The 14,976-nt window shown below is 38.9% G+C and overlaps 1 protein-coding gene across 3 annotated transcripts in view; it reads left to right on the top strand.

Annotated features, from left to right (window-relative positions):
• The window catches only part of LOXHD1 (lipoxygenase homology PLAT domains 1), a 2,432,812-nt gene that overhangs the window by 517,306 nt on the left and 1,900,530 nt on the right, over nucleotides 1–14,976 (top strand). The window lies entirely within an intron of this gene.

The following is a 14,976-nucleotide window of genomic DNA, read 5'->3' as shown; positions in this document are numbered from 1 at the left end:
TATTTCTGGAAGTGATACATCACTTCTACTACATGGCACATTGTTAAACGTAAGCATTTGTGTGACATACATCAGACAGGTAAGTGAAGTGCAACTTGAAAACAGTCCTGAAACTGGTCAGTTTTCAGCAGTTTTTGCAGACATGCTACATATTTATTAAACTTTAGTTCTTTGTTTTTTCTAGTCCAAACTAATATTGTGTTATTGTTTCAAAAATCCTTTATATCTACCCAGGAATGCTCTTTACAAGAGCAGTATTAATTCTGCTAGCTCATACCGTCACAATTTATTCCATTTATATGAAATTAACAAAACCATATATTCTGTTGAAATGATTCATAACTGAAAGAGAAAAACGCATTCACTTACAATACCTACATTATAATCTGGGAAAATGCTAAGCAATATCACCTGCATTATATAATGCAGGTAATGAAATGGCCAAATGAAAATTTTCAAAATTTTAAAAATAAATATTGTAATGTGCAGAAATTGATTACGGTGAACTGCAAAAACACAAGAAGGTAGTATGCATAATGAAATAATGCATTTTCAGTGTCATTGTTGCAAATTACTTTGCGTGTTGGCAAACCCTTCTGTATGATCTTGAATTATCTTATATGATCATATACAAAGAGATGCTGTAAACTCAGACGTTTTTACTTAATATGATTTATTTCAGTTGTACATAATTTATAATATGATAGATTTCTCATGTATATTTGTCTGTTTCTTTTCATATGACTCACACTTAGGGAAATATTTCAGTTAAACAAGTAATACTGAAGTCAGAAGAATATTAAGATTGTATGACTGACTATATAGGTTTTCATTTTTAAATCATATATTGTGTAAATAAATTAGCTTAGTGGTATAATGTGATGATTCATTACTTTTATATGTGACACATTCAGCAGTGTTATGGTCCTTATTTTTGAGGTACTGTGTAGGAGCTGAATTCAAACTTCAATCCATGCTTCTGAACAGCTGTTCGAGCTGAGCGCTTCTAGTAGAAGGTTGTATGTAGCTCAGGATGTTGTAGAAAACAGTGATCAGCAGCAGCGATCCTCATATCTTGATACCATCTCATATCATCACATATAGACCCCTTACATTCACCAGCAAAAAGTGAAGTCCACCCACCCACATCCATCCCAGTTCCATTTCATGTTCAGACACATTCACAATATAACAGTGGTCATTTCCCTTAGAACCTTTGCCAGACTGGCTGCAGTCTGTCCACTGTCTCCAGCTAATCAGCTAACAGATACCAAACTCAATGTGCATGGCAGCAGTGATATGAGCTCCTGAGCTCCACATTCCCTGTGTAAATACACTGCAAATCCTGCCTTCCACTTTGGCAATAGTTGTCATCTTACTCCAAGTCCACCCACCCTATAAACACTCTGCTTCCAGTGTTGTGATTGGTGCTACAATTTGCCCAGTGGTATGGCAGCAGATTAGACTCCCCCTGCATCAAATGTATCAGACATTTGTCTTCTCCTCTTCTTCATGTTACAGGAACCTGCTCAGCATATCAGTTCTTGCATATCAGAATCTTAGTCCTCCTTGGTATTCCTCTCTCAAGTAGATCCATTACCCCTGTGTCGCATCTTAGTCCTCCTTGGTATTCCCCTCTCAAGTAGATCCATTACCCATGTGTCACACCAGAGAACATTTTGTTTCTGTTTCATATACAAATGTTCAAAACAAGTAGCTTGTACCATTCAAAGAAATTTGAATAATGCCTCACAGGGGATGTATGCCTTGTTTTTTCTCATATTTTTGAAACATTTCAGTATTAATCATTTAACCCCTCAACTATGTTTTCTTTTAATTTTCATTGGTGTGTATTTTTACAAGTTTATTAAAACAAACCCCATGATATACTTCACACTTCACATTAAAACTCTTCATTCTAAGACTGAATCATATCAAGGGAATATAAAGTTTTATATTATAAAATGCAGCTACCCCTAACTCCATTAGTTTTCTATCCACATTCCCCCACCAAGAGCAGTTTGTCTGTTAACAAAAATATATATTGTGTAAGATATAGCATGTGGAAATGGTCAGATACCTTACTTGGTATTCTTTTCAACCTTCTGTATCTTAAACTTTAACTACCCTTTTAGTTGACTAACGTGACTCATACAAGGACTGTTACTACATGTTGTGTATAGATTACTTGCCTTGTATTACTAGAGTAATAGTCTCTGTCCTGAAATGTATTTCCATTTATTATTTCTGGGACACCCTGTTTGCATCTTTTAACATACCTTACAATTCCAGAGAAAGTACCATTTAAGCAAAATGTACAAAGAGCAGTCAATCCACCAGGCTGAAAAAATTTTATTAAAAGCAACAGTTTAAATAACAAAACATGAGTGCTTTTGGGACTAAGCCCTTCCTGAATCTGAGTACCTCTGCCTAAGATTAAGAGAATTTACAGAACTGGCAATAGCAGGAAAGGACCATTAAGGCACAGACTAGCCTGTGTGCTCTTATACAAAACAAAGGAGGAGATATTACTACAGGCTAGAGTGCTGTGGTCAGTTCCCTGCTATGGTATTTTATCTGGACTGTATAGGACTTTTTAGATAAGTTGCTTTAAACAAGCAAATTGATGCTCTCAAAGTGATGAGGATTTGCTACCTAGATTTTTTTAGTTAGGTATTGGAGCAAGGGGAGGATAATATCATTGAATGAGGAGATTACAGCAAATCTGCGTTTTGTATTAAAAGAGAATGCAGCAGTCTTTGATTCCATTAAAATACTTTGCCCCCCCCCCAAGAAAACTGGAATGGAAGGAAAAAAGAAGACATCAGAGATTGGCGTAACAAACAGCAACAGGAAGAACATCATGAGTCAGCTTCATAGAGTAAAGTGCTTGACCCCTATGGCCCAGGTGACCAGGTTCAATTACTGGCCCCACCGGAGGAGCTGATGAGAGATGAAAGAGGAGTTAAGGGGCTATGTCCACTTGCCTCTTTCAGAATGTGCATTGAGGAAGCTTATTGTTGTTTGTGTTGCCAATATATTCCAGAAAGCACAGCAGAGTGCACACCAATTTACAAATAAGTGGGACAACAGAGAAGGGAAGGTGCAACTGCTGAAGCAGGGTATAGCCTTATGTTTTCCATTGTGCACACTTGAGGATTTGACTCTTATATAGGCACATCCTCATGGAGATGGAGATGCCCACCATACAAACTCCTTATGCCAGTAAGTCAAATTGGAACCAATACTGGGGGGGGCTTAACATATTATCCATCTACAGTATGACAGTGACATCTCAGTTAACCCAACCCTTGTACCTCTAAGCTACAAGGGAGCAGATGGACTGATTGAATGACTGGGAAAGAGAGCTGACAATCAGCAGAGGATGGTAAGAAGACAGAAAAAAAGTATAGCAGTAACAATCTCCCCAAATGGAAAGGCAGCCATAGTGTAAAAAATGAAAGGGGTAGTACCACCTCTAGAAAAAGGGAAGTGGGAGGCATATATAAGGAAATTATCAGAAGGGCTGACAGAAAATAAACTATAACACAGGGAAAGAAACTGAGACGGAAGGAAGGAAATGCAGCATTGAGAAGAATGAGAAGAACTGGCTTGAAGGATCACCTCAGGAAATGCACCAGATAACAAAACTGAAGTATTTAGAAGATGACAACTCAGCCATCTTGATATGGCTTGAATGATTATTAGATGATTTGGAGGATGGGCAGTGACAAAATTTACTGGAAAATGAAAGAATTGGAGAAACTGGATGGAGCTTAGGTGGGAACTGATACACAGACAGCAAGGTGACCCATATGTTGGAGGGAGCAAGGAAGTAAAAATGAAAAACAGTGATTCACAGGTGGAAGCAGTGAACTTAAAAAGAAAAGTGAAATATATTGTTTTTTCTTTTGCCAATTTGTATCTCATTTGCTCACTCATGGTGGTGGTAGACGCAGAGAAAGAATTCAAGGAAACAGCATACTGTTGTGTTTTTCAATTGGGAAATGAGGGTGTAAAATAGATTATTTTTGAACTCTACATTGTCAGGAATTATGGTGGATACAATGATGCACTTATAGGCAAAAGCTATGGTAGGAGGGAATAACATCAGAATATGTGGCTAACAAAAGCTACTGGTGGACAGAGACAGGACTGTAACTGTGAAAAAAAGAAAGTGAGAGAGGGGGAAGAAAGAACAGTGTGAACCTCTAGATGGACTTAGGAACACACCTCTAATTGTTTTCCAGTCCTGTTAAGTCTGTTGGCACAGCAGAGAGGAAATTAGTAATGAGGTGGTACCAGAGTTATAATGAATATTACAATGATAAGGAAAGGGTGTTGAAAGAAGTCTCACAGACTGCTGCTTGTACCACTGTTGAGAGTCTGACCAGTAGTCAAATTGTTTATTTATTTTATTTATTTAACATTTGTTGACTGGGAAAGAAAGTCCAACTAGGACAGAGCCTATTTTCAGCGGATGCCCGGGGAGAAACGCTCCAGACGCATGTCTTTGGAATGTGGTAGGAAACTGGATTACCTAGAGGAAACCCAAGTGAATGCAGTAAGGGCATGCAGACTCTCAAAGAAGGCACCCCAGCCGAGAATCACACAGGAGAACCTCTTACTGTGAGGTGACAATGTTAACCGCTGCACCACTGTGCCTCCTAGTTCTAAGAATCTGGGGTGGGAGACAAGCATAGAAAGTGCTGGTACTGAGAAACCTATTTAGCACAAGGAACTCCATCAGGTTAAGAGCACAAGCAGACTTACAAATACAATTACATGAAAGCAGACTTAGGATAATGTATGAGACTGTTACATATGATGTTATTTGGCTATGTTGGTACCATAAAGATAATTACTGCAAAACTAATAATGTGTGTGATCACCACCATTAGGTTAGATCAAATGTAATAGTATGGAGACAGGAAACTGATAAAGGATATTAGTAAAATTCAAATGGATGAGTTAGTGCAAGATGTAAATAGGGGCAGGGGAATTGGAATAGTCAATTAATAGAGAAAGATGAAGGAAAAGACTTACAATAAGAAAACAAGGAATCTTTTAATAAACTGGAAAAAGTTAGGGACAAAGAGTGGTGCAAACAGGAATTTATGGGAAAGGTGGGGAAACGGAGAGCTCCCAGCAAGTTAATAGGTGATAGAGGTTGTAAGAAGATACTGACAAAACAAAAGGAACACTGGTGGGAAGGCAATGCAAAGGAAGGGAGCAAATGGGAAATGAGTGCAGTGGCAGGGAATCTGGACTTCCTAGGAGTGCCATAAGGTTCAGTGCTCCAAGGAGGAAAAGAGGGCATTGAGGAGCACAGGAGGTAGCCAAACAACTGTTCTTTTAGTTCAGATCAGGAGCCCAGTGATAGAGTTCAGTGGTTCTGCCAAAGGAAAACAGAGTGGCTATAACATCAGTAGCAAGACATAGTAGGAGGGACAAGGTTAATGTAATAACTTGGAATGTGGAGGGTCTCAAGTCTTATCAAGATGAAACATTAAGGAGACATACACAGGTGTGGTGTTGCTCCAGAAAAACATCAAGTTAAAGATGAAGGAGAGTGAGAAAATGTAACTAAAAAGGATCCATATTGCCAAGAGGAAGGAAGAGTAGTGGTTATATTGTTCAGGAAAGGACGGCACTTAAGGGTAGGAAGACCGATGGCTTGTGTGGCAAAGTAGAATATGGGGAGTGAATGGATAACAGTGAAGATATAGACATCTAGCATGGATTGTTCTCCACAATGAAATATCAGAATGCAGTAACTTGGAAAACATTTCTGGGCTCATGTTCAATTGAAACATGTTTGTATAGTTCAGTGCAATGAGGCAAATTGCAAACTTTTTTGCAGGGGGGCAAGCCCCCTATCCCGCACCCACCAAGAACTCCAGGATCACATGATATTTGGGGAAAAGAGAAACTCTCTAAAACAAGGCACTGCAGTTGCAAGCAATTACTGTTTTTGTTCCAGAAAGAGCAAGCAAGTGATTTCTCAGGAATTATGAATTGAGGGAACACAGGACAACCAGCAAGGACTACTGCAAATTTTATATTAAGTTCTTTAAACAGTAGGTACAAGTCAAAAAGGACGCTTTTAGTGCTACAATAGACTCAGAAAAAGACAGACAATTTGTGAGAGGGGAGTACAATGAGAGGATGAAGAAAGTTTTGAGGAGGAACATGGTGGACGGGGATAACAATTAATTCACCTTTAGAAGGAACTGTGTTTCACAATGTTGTAGACTGGACAGATTTGTGGGCTGACAGAAGATTTTAGGAAAAGTAGAATAAGGTACAGAAGAGAAGGTTGACAGATCATGCTGCATTCAAGGTAGTACTGAGGGAAAAGGACAGAGGAAAAGGGGAGAGGTCAGTGGTGATGGGGGAGCTATTAGTGCAAGGACTGTGTAGTCAGAGTAGCGCTGGAAAGAATGATGAAAGAGATTTATTTATTTTATTTTATTTAACTTTGTTTAAACAGGTAGCACACTGATCACAACAAACCATTTGCAGGCATTGCCTAAATGAAAAAATTCACAAATAAAAAAAAGTAATAATAAAACAGAACTAATTCGCAAACTTAGAGTAATTAGGGGAGGTAAAATGTAACAATCAGGGTAGATGGGCAGAGAAGAATGTGACTGTGGGAAAACAGGGAGCCTGGAATGTGAACTCATGATCATACAAAAAGAGACTTGGGAGAGGGCACAAGGAAAGGAGAATTTACTGCTGAGGACATTAGAGTCAGGCCAGAAATGGAGGCTAAAATCACGTCTGACACAGAATGAGAAAACTTGTACAGGATGGGTTATTGGGGGGTGTGACAGGAGAACTGGTGGAAGAAACCTAGTCAATAAAATAATTGCCAGGATAGAGGATGGCATAGACAGATTGCGAGCAATTCTAAATTGATAAAAAATGTATTTAGAACTTTCTAGCAGTGACTGCATAACCAACAAGTTCAAGGGAGTTAGAGGGAGTAGTGGAATAGGTATGAGAAAAATGGAAGTAGATACAGGATAATGGGAGATCAGAAACAAAAAGAGGATGGGGAAATCTTACTTAAAGAAGTAAAAAGAGTCATATGCAAAATGAAGGAGAGGAGGTCACCACTCATGTGGCACAGAGGGCAAACCACTGACTGGGAAAATGTGAGTGAGCTACAGTTGTCAACTTGCCTACCCTGGGGAAAAGGAGGTGGTTATGACTTAAGGAACATTAAGTGTTGTAGTCAGCTGCCTACGGGCTAGTGATCTGCAGATATATTTCTTCCCAAGACAGGTTGCACTACTGCAGCTCTAGTGAGTGACACAGGAAACTAGGACCTCAAAGTGGAGGGAAGGGGGGGGGGGTCAACCAGGTCTGGCAGTCTGTCACTTTCTCTTAATCCCAGCTCTTGCTTCTCAGGGCAAACAAATGAGCTGATTAGACATAGCAGACAGGGAATAATGCCATTGTCCAGGCTGGAGAGTCCCTTATTATTATCCCTGACAAAGAGACATTAGTGGGCTGATTGGTAAAGTAAGGAGACTCACTGGGTAAGACATGATGTTAGTGGAAAAGAAAATAAAGGCAAGAAAAGTAGTGAGTCCAGGGACTCACTGGGCAAGACATGGTGCTAGCGGAAAAGAAAATAAAGGCAAGAAAAGTAGTGAGTCCAGGGACTCACTGGGCAAGACATGGTGTTAGTGGAAAAGAAAATAAAGGCAAGAAAAGTAGTGAGTCCAGGGACTCACTGGGCAAGACATGGTGTTAGTGGAAAAGAAAATAAAGGCAAGAAAAGTAGTGAGTCCAGGGACTCACTGGGCAAGACATGGTGTTAGCGGAAAAGAAAATAAAGGCAAGAAAAGTAGTGAGTCCAGGGACTCACTAGGCAAGACATGGTGTTAGCGGAAAAGAAAATAAAGGCAAGAAAAGTAGTGAGTCCAGATGGATTTCTACTGAAATTATATAAATAGGGTGGGGAAAAGTAACAGCTTGTTTTCTGTGAGGTGTGTGACTGGACAAGGCAGAAAGGTGTAATTGCAGATACAACGAGAAATGTCAGAGAGGTAATTATGCTAAAAGATAAGAAGAGGAAGGAGGTGGGAATCTACACACCTGTATGAGTGATTAATCCAAATATTAAAATTTTTGCCAAGTTAGGGCTGACAGACTGAGCAAGGTGCTTCCAAAACCTATGCAAAAAAAGGAAATGTTTTTGTTAAAGACAGACAGGTGGAAGACAGTAGAGTTTGATAGGTTTCCTGTGAGCAGAATAACTTAAAAGTGGAAGAAAAAGCAGGAGTAGTGCTTTTTGATTTTTTAGAGGTCTTCAGTTCTATAGGATGTAAATTCATATGTAAAGTACTGCAAAACGGGAATGAGAAAAGTATATTTACATGATAAGGTTGTTTTATAGTATGTCTTATTTGGAAGTAATGCTCAACAGTGGGTTTCAAAAGTGGAAAGGATGCCCCTTGTCCCCAGGTCTATTTACTCTAGTCATAGAGAAGTTAGCACTTGATATTAGAAGAGAGCTGAAGGTTTGGTGAGGAAACAGGTGCAAGATCAGAGTGCTTGATATGTGTGAATGACTGCACATTATTCTCTGCAGACACGGACACCACTGATGTTTGATACAAAATTGTAGCAGTTGTGTCAGAATTAAAGTATAACAGAAAAAGACACTAGTCAGAACAGGAGAAGGTAGGGCATATATGAGACACATGGAAAATAAGCTAAATATCCTGAATACCCAAAGTAAATGGGCTGCCTGTTAAGAAATGGTGAACAATGTGGTACAAAAATCTTGGTGAAATTAGACAAAATAATAGAAGAAATATTAGGAAAGGGACATAAAATACTGCTGTATGATACATTAATACAATAAGGGTGATGTTGGACCCCATGGTATTTCATATAATGGGATCTGCCACTAGAACAAGAGGAAAAGAAGCTAAATGGGGTACAAAAGAAGTTGGAGAAATGAGTAGATAAGAGAAATGGACAGAGAATGGCAAAATAAAACAAACAAAAAAAAAAACAAGCTGAGACTGTCCACAAAGCAAGGGATTGGGGACTACTCCATAGGCCACTGTATGTATTGACTTGCAATATAATCCCATGCCTTAGGGGATGTAAAAGTGAAAAAAAAAAAGTTTGAAGCACCACCATACAGTGGAAATATATCTTTCTCCTGGCCATAGTATTCAGGTTGTCATGGTGGGCAGCAGAAATTTGCCTTAGTGCATTTATGCTAGGAAACAGAACATGCTCAAATCATAAAAAAAAAAAAAAAAAAACTCTGGAAGCCTTTATCCAAGTTGCAAAGACTTAATTTCTTGATTGCGGGACAAACAAGCACTGCTGTATAGACGACTATTAGGCAAGTGTAGTTAAATTTATAGAAGTCAAGCAGTCCAGGTCCAGGGGCTGGACCGAGTGTGAACCCTAGTAGTGCCTGTGGATTGGATGCTGGATGGTTGTCACAGAAGGGGTCATTCCAGCCTGTCTCTGCCTCTTCCTTTAAATAATTTTTTCCATGCAATATGACCCAGACAAGGAACCTCCAGAGAAGTAAAGAGATCTAAACACTTAAAGTCCTCATACTGACCTGTGGCACTTTTGTTCCAACTTTATCAGATCCATCCCTAATTATGAAGATATAATAAAAAATTTAAAAAATATAATAAAAAAATATAAAAACAAAACTCCCATTTTATAGATCATTTTAGTCTTTCTATTGGAACTTTGACTCCCCTCTTATGAGTGTGTGTGTGTGTGTGTGTGTGTGTGTGTGTGTGTGTGAGCAGATAATGTTAACGATCAAAAATAAATTGGTGGTAACTGGCACAATCAGTTTGTGCTAAATATGTTCAGGTTTTTTAAGACTTGCCCCCCCCCCCCCCCAGCTGGCACTTACCACGAATTTATTTGATCATAAAGGTCAAAGTGGCTCTAGTGGCTCTAAGACAATTCCTTGTGTGGCTTTGGCATAATAGGAGTGGTACTCCTCTTCAATAAGATTGTGCCTCTTCATTTTAAGACCATCTCTGCCACTATTAATTTACTTCCTCTTTCAAGACATGGGCTATTGTAAAAGGTATGAATTGTTATAGGGCCTAGAACCAGCCCATATCAGTGTTACTATTTTATGATGACTGGCTAGGAATTGAATTTGGTTTCCAGCCAGTCGTTCTTCCAAGTGGAACACTATAACCAGACAACATACCTCAATTCCTTCCTCTAGGTGCTTTGTTGTACCTGTACCATATTGGTGCTGCCCTGCTTCCTAATATTCTCTTCAGCCCAAAATGTCTTGAGTGATTCCACCTCCATAACTTTTATTTCAGGGCCTGGAAAATCTATGTTGATGTTGGAGGGTCCTCGTCATTTTGGTGCATGGATGCTAAGGCTTCAAATCTATTAAAGATGCACCAGGCCTTCAAATCTTTAATGTCCACTTTTGTTATTGTCCTTGCAGATGTTCTCACAATCATATGGTCTTCATTCTGCAATTTTTTCAGTAACGAGATGTGAGGCTTTTCTCACTTTTTAAAGTTTGTAATCAACAGCCCATCTCTTTCCAAACCTTCCTGGGTAATATCAGACTATAGTTTCTTTTGGGGCAGAGTTAGATGCAATAAACCACACCACCACCTCCATACTGTTTGCACATTTAATTCCCATTTGTGGTCAGCAGAGTAGCTGGAAATCTTAGCTGCACATAGTAATTTCTTTCCCTAAAGAATCACAAATATGGAATAAGGGTCTTTCATTTAATGAACCAAGCAGTGCTGTAGTCTGGCACCATTCTCACTGGAATTCTCCCAGTTTAAACTCTGAGCCCAGAGATTTAGCGTTATTCAGAATACGTTCTCCATCAGTATAGTTTAGATATTTGAAAATGAATTGGCATGGGCATTGAGCATTATTTTGTCTCAGCATGATTCTTTGGGCTTGCTCAATAATAGGAGCTTCTGACCCCCCCCCAATTAATCTTTGCAGTTATTTGGAAATAAACGATCTGGGTTCATTTCCTCCATTTGTTCAGGTAGACCTAATATCCAAATATCATTACATCTCACCTTGCTCTCGAGATCATCTAGTCTATCATCCAACTGGTGAATGTATGAGCTGATCGAGTTGGTGTTTGCTTGCAACTTTTGTATTTTGTTGACATTATTTGCAATGTCTTACTGTTGAGAAGTTAGTATGGAGTGAAGATGTGTTAAATGCACCCTGTAGTCCACTGTCATATTTTTTGTATGGCTTATATTCAGAGCAGACATTTGAAACATGTGGTAAGTACCCGTAATGTATCTTTAATTTCTCTGATGTCCTCCCCAGTTTCACCACTGGAAGTCACCAAATTTGTTACTTCAGCCTGCCAGTACACACAGTTGATCATAAATAGCTTTACGTTCCCTAAAACCTCAATTGTACTTCAAAGGAGGTAAATAGTAGTTTTAGTGCCTGACTACTATGAGAAAAGGAACTAAGCACTACATGCATCAGTACCTGACAGAGAAAATGAATTACAAGGCTCAGAGCATCTTAGAAATCACCTGCCATGTGCAAGTACGCAAGATCATTCTTTGTGGACTCTAATTATTGTGGTGGCTACTACCAATGGAAACCATTCCTCCCAACATGGACTCAAGTACAATGGACCATATGAGAAAGTGTGCCTGTGCCTATGCCTCTGGGACTTCTTACTTTTTAGACCCAAGGGCAAGGAAAAACTCCTGAAAAGTGAATAGGTAGGAAAAACATTATCTGCAGTTGGAGTGCCCTTTGAGACCCCTCAGAGGTCCTCTTCTAAGAACCAGAAGGCTGTCAAAGCTCTCCCTTAGATACCTTGTGAGACAGGGGCACCCATGGCAGAGATGGCCCCTTCAGTGGATGCTGCCCTAGTGGTAGAGGAGGTCCACTGAATCAGAGGTTTAAGGCTCTTTTTCATTAAACTTCCTCAGCATTCTTGTGGTCTTGTCTGACTGCTCCACACCAAAGGCAGTCAAGCATTAACTGTCTTTTCATGTTGAATCATGGTTGGCCATCACATATGACAAATGGATGAAGAAAGTAGTTCCATTCACAGCATCTCCAAGACAGTACTTCCTGCCTCTCCCAGATGTGCCTCCATGAAGAAATAGGCTAGCATCACAGCAGATTGCTCAGATCTCTAAAAAATAGCCATCCAAGAGGCCACACCAGACCATCAAGGGTCCAGTGTCTATTCCAGGTTCTTTTTGTTTCCAAGAATTTAAAAACACATCAGGCCCATTGTACATTTAAGGTGCCTAAACCACTATGTAAAAAAAACAAAGTATTGGTGGAATCAATTCTTTGGTGCCTCCTCAAACAAGATCGGATGACCTTTCCAGATCTTCAAGATGCTTACTTCTACATCAAAATCATAAGGTCTTCCAGAAGGTATCCCCACTTCTGACTGGAAGTCAATCAATATTAATTCTTAACATTCACATTTGGTCTCACCACATCCCACCAGGTGTATACCAAATGCATGTCAGTAGAAATAGTTCATTTTAGACTGAAAGGGATCTGTGTTTTCCTGTACCTAGATGACTGTTTCCTTGTCACCACAACAAGAGAGATCCCTTGTTTCAGCAAGAGACTATTAGCTTCATTTGTATCTGTACTTGTGCATTTTTGTAAATCTCAGAAAATCCAAGCTGGGACCCTCTCAGTGTTCTGACTCTGTAGGATGCCGTCTACTCATGAGGTAAAGAATTGAAAAGAAACTTCCAAATGACAGACATATCTCTCTCTTAGGCCCTCATTTCAAAGCTTCATCAGGTGAACCCCCTCTGCCTTCTCTGGCTTTTCAAAGATTAGGTATGGTAGCTGCTATAATCACTCTAGTCCCACATGCCAGATTTTACAGGGGTGTTATACTGGATATTTAGTGTCCAATCTTTAATAAACTGAAGGATACCAATACAAGTGTTATTTTATCAATTGCAAAATCTTCCATCAATTCTATAAAATGAAGCTAAAATGACTATGAAATTACTTGCACATTTATGACAGATGACACCTTCTCTGATTTACCATAGGTACCATGTGACATTAATTTACTTGGCAGCTGTATAGCTGTTCTCCATGGTTTAATACATTTACCTTAGAAATGCATCAGATCTGATTTTCTTATATTATGATAGTTGCACATCTGAAATGATTTCTAGTAGTTCATATATCATTACTGGTCTGAAGCATATGACAGTGGGATTATGTGAACTATTACATTTTACCTTAGCACATCTAATATCCATGCTAACAGTGTGATGAGCCAGGTTCCAAGAAAGAAGCAAAGCAAATCATATCTGAATGCCATATTATGGATTATATATAGATAGGTAGGTCTATCCATCTATCTATATGTAGATCTATCTATCTGTCTTTACATCTATGGGTTTATATCAGATTATCGAGTTTTCAGAAACTTGAACTTCATATATGGTTAAGGCAAGCCCCCCTACAAAAATCTAGATGTTTGTTGTTTTGTATCTTTCAAGTTTTCAGAAAGTCAGACATATGGTTTCAACCATATAAAGTCTGAGTTTCTGAAAACTCGATAATATGACATAAACCCGTGTGTGTGTGTGTGTGTGTGTGTGTGTGTGTGTGTGTGTGTGTGTGTGTGTGTATACACACACACACACACACACACATTAAAGGAATAAATGAAATGCAGCGAAAGATGAGAGGAATTGTGGATTATGAGATGGATGTTATGTTAGAAATGTAGGATGGAGAAGACTAAAAATATTACCAAAAGTCCTTTATCTTAATGTAAGCAAGATCTTTCCATATGTATAAGCAAGCTGGAAGTACAGTAGGCAAGAGTCAATATAAATGCTTTACTGGCCATCAGGTTAATTCACACTGTAACCTGGATTTTATGTGTCTAGATTGTTAGATTACTGTTGTTTAGTTCTCCTCAAAATCCCAGGAGATGACAGAGACAACAAGAGGTGTGTATTTCATCTTTGTGAGTAATGCCAAAGTAAATGGTTGAAAATGTTAAACATTTCATACCTAATCTAACTTGTGGACATGTTAAAATTATAGTCTAGAATTTACCTGCTTGTGTTTGAGCAAAATCACCAAAGGGTAAAAAGACACAGCTGCAGCATACATCTTGGATAGAATTGAAATATCTTCATTGAAGTCTGTGAAGGATAAGTTAGGCTCCATAATACAGAGAGACAAATAAGGCCTTAGCCATTACCCAGATACCACAGGATTAGCTAGTACTCTAGGTATTGTCGTAGCCTACATGAGGTGTACACAAGAACACACATACCCAAAGGGGATATCATTGAAAGCCTTCATTTTTGTAAGAGCGCATGCCAGCTGTACGGGCAGGGATAGGGCCATAAAATACATGGCTGCCTGGATGATGGCCATGCTTCAAGTGGCTGTCAGCTTAGTGATGAGGTACAGATTGGCAGTAGAGAAATAGGCAAGGTGGTAAGCAGCAATGAGGATAAAGAGAACAATGACATTAAGCTAAAGTAAATATAATTATATTTGTTTCATAAAAACTGTACTTGTAAATCTAGCAGCATGAAAAATATGTAGCACATAGAGGTATACATTTTACTGTGTATATAATTGCTTTCAGTTAAAAACTGAAACTAAATAGCACCACTGCACTACTGAGAAATAGAGTGAAAAACAAAAAAGATGACCAGACAGTAACCAAAAGTAATTTATTGTTGTCTAATGTCTCGGCCAAAACTAAACCTGTTTTCTCTGATGTGTAGACTTTTACAGTACTTCATAGAATGCAAATTTCTGTCATGGTTGTATTGTCTAATTAAGAGTCAGCCTCTTTACTCCAGAGCTGAAAGATTTTGAAAATTGAAAAGGCATCAGCCATGTTTATGTCCATACAGGAAGGATTACTAGATTAAAACAGAGTGCAATTAAAATGGACAGTCCAGAGACGTGGCT

Source organism: Protopterus annectens, chromosome 1.part1 (assembly GCF_019279795.1).
Source record: "Protopterus annectens isolate FY-2018-M chromosome 1.part1, PAN1.0, whole genome shotgun sequence".
In the NCBI taxonomy this organism is placed as follows: domain Eukaryota; kingdom Metazoa; phylum Chordata; order Ceratodontiformes; family Protopteridae; genus Protopterus; species Protopterus annectens.
The sequence above is the reverse complement of the archived record's forward strand: the minus strand, read 5'-3'. Positions and strand labels throughout refer to the sequence as shown.